Here is a 6,000-nt window from a genome sequence, read left to right on the forward strand (position 1 = left end):
AAGGGAGGCTGTTTGGATAAGGAATTTCGTCTAAGAGTTGGACGTCATTCCGAATGGAGTTGCTCCTGTCCCGGTGTTGTGTTACAACACGGGAGCTTTAGCTCAAGCAAAGGAGCCAAGGTCTCATCAGAAGTCCAAACATGTATTGAGAAAGTACCACATCCACGGAGAGATTGTGGAAAGTAGAGAAGTGTCTTTTGACATAGTCGGCTCCACAGATATTGTTGTTGATCCACTAGCTAAGCCCTTACCTGGACCATTATTCGTCAAGCATCGCGAATCAATGGGTTTAAAGCATATGGGTAGTTGGCTCTAGTGCAAGTGGGAGATTGTTAGAGTAGGTGCCCGTCGAGCCAAGTGTTGGCCGAGTGTTCACAATGAAACTCTATGTATAAGCAATCTTTATTTTAGTAATATTTGATATTATTATTTTGGCACATCTTTATCTGTATACCCATGCTAGTTGCATAGATAAAGCCCTTGAATATACAAATGGTAGAAAGAATATGAGATGCTCATATGATGAGCATCTTGAAACTCATATTTGTAATACTGTATATTCTAAACGGTTCCTAGTCGATTCAGCCGCCACTAAGAAGGATATAGGCCGCTCGAGTTAGAGACTAGTATCTGCGATGTGAGTACCATGTTTCATTGGTAGGGGACATTGTGATGTCCGAACATGCAGATAGGTGCTCCTTGTAGAGTGCACTGAACAACCCTCCATAAAAGGACTTTCCAAGTTGTTCTCACTTATCGAGTGGAAAAGTCCTGGTTTATGGTTGTACACCATTAGTCCTTATGACCCGGGACAACATTGAGACTCTATGTGCTAGAATTACACTTTGACTTGTTTACCGACTCTTATGGGGTCATCAGGTGGCAAGGTTGGGTGTTCTGTCGAAACACATAGGAGTCGATGCATTGTAGTCGGGGATTCACCGCTTACCTTCGGGTATGGATATCCTATGTGTTATCATGTGTATGTAGGTTGAAATCTCTGGCCAGAGTATGGTTGTAATTATGAAAGGGGTTTCATAGATTACACCATTGATGCAACTACGACATGACACATAGTATCGATTCATTGACAACTCTCGATAAACCAATGGTTGTCGAATCGATCGGGATATATGAGTTGAAGGGACCGTACTGTACGCTAACCATAATTGAATGGTTCTTGCAGGCACTATCATTTGATACCTAGGGAATCATGTAAGCGATGCTGCTAGGCGTTTAACATGGTTGGTTGGGTACTATCAGACTTGAGTTCTGACATTCTTTTTATCAAGGAGTTGATAAGTAAGAATGGAGCAATTGGGGTATGCTCATATAAGGACATGTTTAGTCCGAATCACATGGAGATGTGAACCCACGGCTAGTTGTATCAATGAACCATTGAGGGCCACACGAGTACTAGCTATCTAGATCCCGTTGAGAAGTAAAAATAGTTCAATGTGTTGAACGGCTTATAAAGGAGTTTATAAGCGTAAGGAAAATTAGAAGTATGACTTCTATAAAGGAGAAAATAGTTCAATGTGTTAAACGACTTATAAATGAGTTTATAAGTGTAAAGAAAAATAGAAGTATGACTTCTATGAGAGAAATGTAAATTTTAATTTATGGAAGTGTTCCTAAATTAAAATTTGGCCAAGAGAATAATGTATTTGAAAATTGTGATTTTCATAAACATTATTATGGACTAAATAAATTAATTCAAGTGTTGAATTAATTAAACACTAGTGGACCTAGTAGAGTCTAAATAATTAAATTAATTCAAGTTTTGAATTAATTAAATTATATTGAGTCTTGTAGAGCTCAATTTAAATTAATTATTTAACTAGTGGGACTTGGGTAAATTCAAGTAATGTTTAATTAGTCTCAAATATGTTTGAGATAATTAAATTTAGTCCATGGTTTTTAATTTGTTAAAAACCATATAACATGCATGCATGGGAGGTGAAAGGTTGGGAGACTACTTTTTGAGTTTTCAAGGCATGGCATGCAACTTTTTCTCCCAACTTTTCCCACAACCAAGACAAGACTCTCCTCCCTCATTCACAACATGTCTTGGCCGAAATTTCATGAGTTTTTCTCTCCATTTTTCTTCTCATTTTGTTCTTCAATTGTTGGAGAATAATACTCACTTCTCAAAGATAAATCCTCATATTTTTCTAGTGCAAAATGTGAGGGGATCTTCCTAGTTAGTGGTGGGCCTAATTTTGGAGGAAGGAGGAAGCTTGTAGACTTGTCATCCATTCAAGAGCTTTGTTGTTTAACAACAAAGTTGGTGCCATTCATCAATCTTTGAGATTGATAGGTAACGATTTTCTTAATCTATGTATGACATAGTTGTGTTTTTGTATTTGCTACATGAAATGTGTGGTGGCCGAAATTTTTTGCTTAAAAATTGGATTTTTGTACTTCCGTTGCGCTTCCGGTCACCGTAACCGATCCCCTTTCAATCCCGAGGTGAATAAGACGTCACTGTCTGTTACCTACTGTAAAGCCCAAGAATTACAGAATCGATAACCAAGATTATTAATCGTTATTAACGTGAGACTCGGAAGATATGAAAATGCATGACATGCAATGAGGGAAGAAAAAACATGAGAAAATAGGGTTTGCAAGACCGCACCCGCGCTCAGAACAGGAGTGCACCCGCGGTCATGCAATGATGGATTTTTGCAAGAAAGGCCGAAACCACACCGCACCCGCGGTGCTAGACAAGACCGCACCCGCGGTTGAGTGGCAGAAAGTTGGTGTTTTTGGAAATGGCAAGACCGCACCCGCGGTGCATGTCATGACCGCACCCGCGGTCATGCGTGGAGCTTGAATAATGAAGCCACGTTGCCAGATTTTGCATGCAATATATATATGGGGATGACACGTAAATTCATCAGAAATTCAGAAAAGGGGCGATATTTTTGAGAGAAAAATCCTTAAGCCTTTTAGACTTGCGATTGTGAAATATCCGTCTATCAGAATTCAAATCCGAACGCAGTATTGTGTTCCTCTCAACACGAGCTACACAAGGACGTAAGTTTTGTTACGTTTTGAAAATACGATATTGTCAGAATTGAATATGATTCAGATATGATGTTTCTACTATCGTAGACATTGTAGAATTGAAGACAGATTAAAGAACAGACTGTTTATATAATTGTTATAATTTGTGAAAGATATTGACTGAGATTCTATATCAGAATTGTGTTAGTATTCAGATTATGTGTTGTATGGATACAGATTATGAGTTCCAGTATCATATTTGGGATGTTTAGTTTGATGGGGTTATTCAGATTGTATTGTTATGCCGCCGAAACATCAGTTGAGTTAGATTGATCAGATTCAGTATGGATTGATATTGATCAGACTCAGTACTTACTCAGATTGTATTGTAATGTCGATGAAATAAATTAGATTTTATCTTGTTCAGATATTGATCAGATTGTATACTGATTTGAGTATTGATCAGAACAGATTGTGTATTGAGTTATTCACTGATACAGCGTATTCGATATTGTCATTTCAGATTTGATATGGACAGAGTTGAATACCAGACTTCGTCTTCGTCAGACAGGGACGACAAAGGTATAATTCATGTGATATCTGGGAAGATACAACTAAAATCAGATCTCATTTGAGTTTCCCAATAAAATCACATACTTGATTATTGTTTGTCTTCTGATATGATTATGATTTGTTTATAGACTTTATATTCAAATCTTTTGGAAATGAGCATGCTTTGTTTACAGATTGTTATAAATTGCATTTGAGATAGGAGAGTCGTTGACAGCCATTGTCACATATCTAGATGTTCGGTGTATCTCAGCTTAGGAGCAGCCCTGACTCCTATTGCAGTCGTTGATACAGCTCAGACCGAAGTCTAGGTATAAGACGTACAGTCACCCTGAGTGGGAGGGTAGGTGACAGCCATTGACGTCTTATTCACACCGGGATCCCTAGAGTTATAGTTGAGTCAAGTCTAGACATGATTTGACTAGAACTGCATGCGTTATAGATGAGGTTTCATAGACTATGAAACCCATGTTTATTGCTTTCAGTATGATAGCATGTTTATATGATTTGATCTAAATTGCATGTCTATCTGAAAGGAGTTGCATGCTTATTGTGATTTAATTTCATAGATTATGAAATCTACTAATTTAAATATGTTCATGATAGCATGTTTTATGATTTAGATTGTTTATATACATGCTTACCATGTTTTATACTGGGATTTATTCTCACCGGAGTTATCCGGCTGTTGTCTTGTTTTGTATGTGTGCATGACAACAGGTGGGATTGGATCGGGGTCAAGAGGATGAGGAGAGAAGAAGAGTTAGCGTGGTGATTCCGGACTTACTGTAGATTTGGTTTATTACTTGAACTTAGTAACTGAACCTTAGACTTAGATTGTACAGTATTGTACTTTATACTGAAATGTATTTTATACTGAGATGTATATTATTTAGATTCCATTACCTTCCGCATTTACATTTTAAAAAGAAAAATTTTTAGACCCTGTTTATCAGAACTGATAATTAAATCCCAACGACGATTAAGAAGATGATTAGCGTCCGGGTCCCCACACTTAACCTCCAATCGGGGTAACTGTACGTCTTACTCCTAGACTTCGGTCGTGTCTGTATCGAATGTCTACAATCGGAGGAAGTCTGCTCCTATGCGTCGATACCCCGAACGTCTATTTTGACAATTCTGTCAATGACTCTCCTATCTCAATGCTTGAATATAAATCTATAAACACAGCATTATCATATCAGGAGATTTCCATGTAATCTATAAACAATTCAAAACATATCAAAAACATAAACAGTAAGTCTAGTATGTGATTTGGTTGGGAAACTCTAATCAAATCTGATTCGAGTCGTGTCTTCCCTACAATCACATGAATTATACCTTTCGTCGCTGTCAATGTCGGAGTCTCGCTATCGGTGTTGCCAATACAAATCTGAAATGGCATGATCAAAATGTAATTCTATCATTTCCTAATATACTACTATTCATGTAGGACTCAATATTGAATCTGAGTACAATTCAACGGCATAACGGCGTGATCTCGCGATACCAATCAATTCAAATCTCAACACATATATCACTACATCATAATTCTCATCATAATCGCATCTCAGCAATTCATACTCCTCAAGAACACATTATACCATGCTAAAAATTCATAACAATCGAATAACATATCCGTTTTTCGATCCGGTTCGAATACACTATGCTCAACATATCAAGAATACATAATCATCATCATATCTTATTTTCCCCAACATGTATATTTCAAAACAAGCTGAAAGTGAGGAATACTTGCATCCTTTTGAAGCTCTTGAGGAGAGGAATACAAATTTCTACTTGGTTCACAATTTGGATGGGTAATTCATTCAAAATTAAAAGTCTAAGATCAAAAGGAAGTGAAGTCTTCTCCCTTGGATTCTCTCGGTTCTCTTGCCTCTGAAATGAGAAGAATGAATCATACAACAAGTGTATATATATACCATGCCATGTGTCAACCTAAGGAGTGCAGGTGGATTTCTCGCATGCAGCACCGCGGGTGCGGTCACTCTAGCACCGCGGGTAGGGATGTAAATGAGCCGAGCTGTTCGCGAGTTTTTCGGATCTCGGCTCGTTAAAAAGCTCGTTCGGGCTCGTTCGTTAAGCTTATCGAGCCGAGCCCGAGCCTTATTTTGGGCTCGACAATTTTGTGGAGCCGAGCTTGAGATTAATGATGTTCGGCTCGTTAGCTCGTGAACATGTTCGATAATAGGTTCGTGAGCTCAAAATGGAGCTCGGCTCGTTTAGTTGGCTCGTGAGCTCGAGTTCGAGCTCGGCTCGTTTAGCTGGCTCGTGAGCTCGAGCTCGATCTCGGCTCGTTTAATTGGTTGATGGGCGAAAAAAACGGAAAAATCAGCGACGGTTTTTAATAAACCGTCGCTATATAGCGACGGTCTGCATTAAAACCGTCGCATATTAAAT

Source organism: Primulina eburnea, chromosome 10 (assembly GCF_022965805.1).
Source record: "Primulina eburnea isolate SZY01 chromosome 10, ASM2296580v1, whole genome shotgun sequence".
Classification (NCBI taxonomy): Eukaryota; Viridiplantae; Streptophyta; class Magnoliopsida; order Lamiales; family Gesneriaceae; genus Primulina; species Primulina eburnea.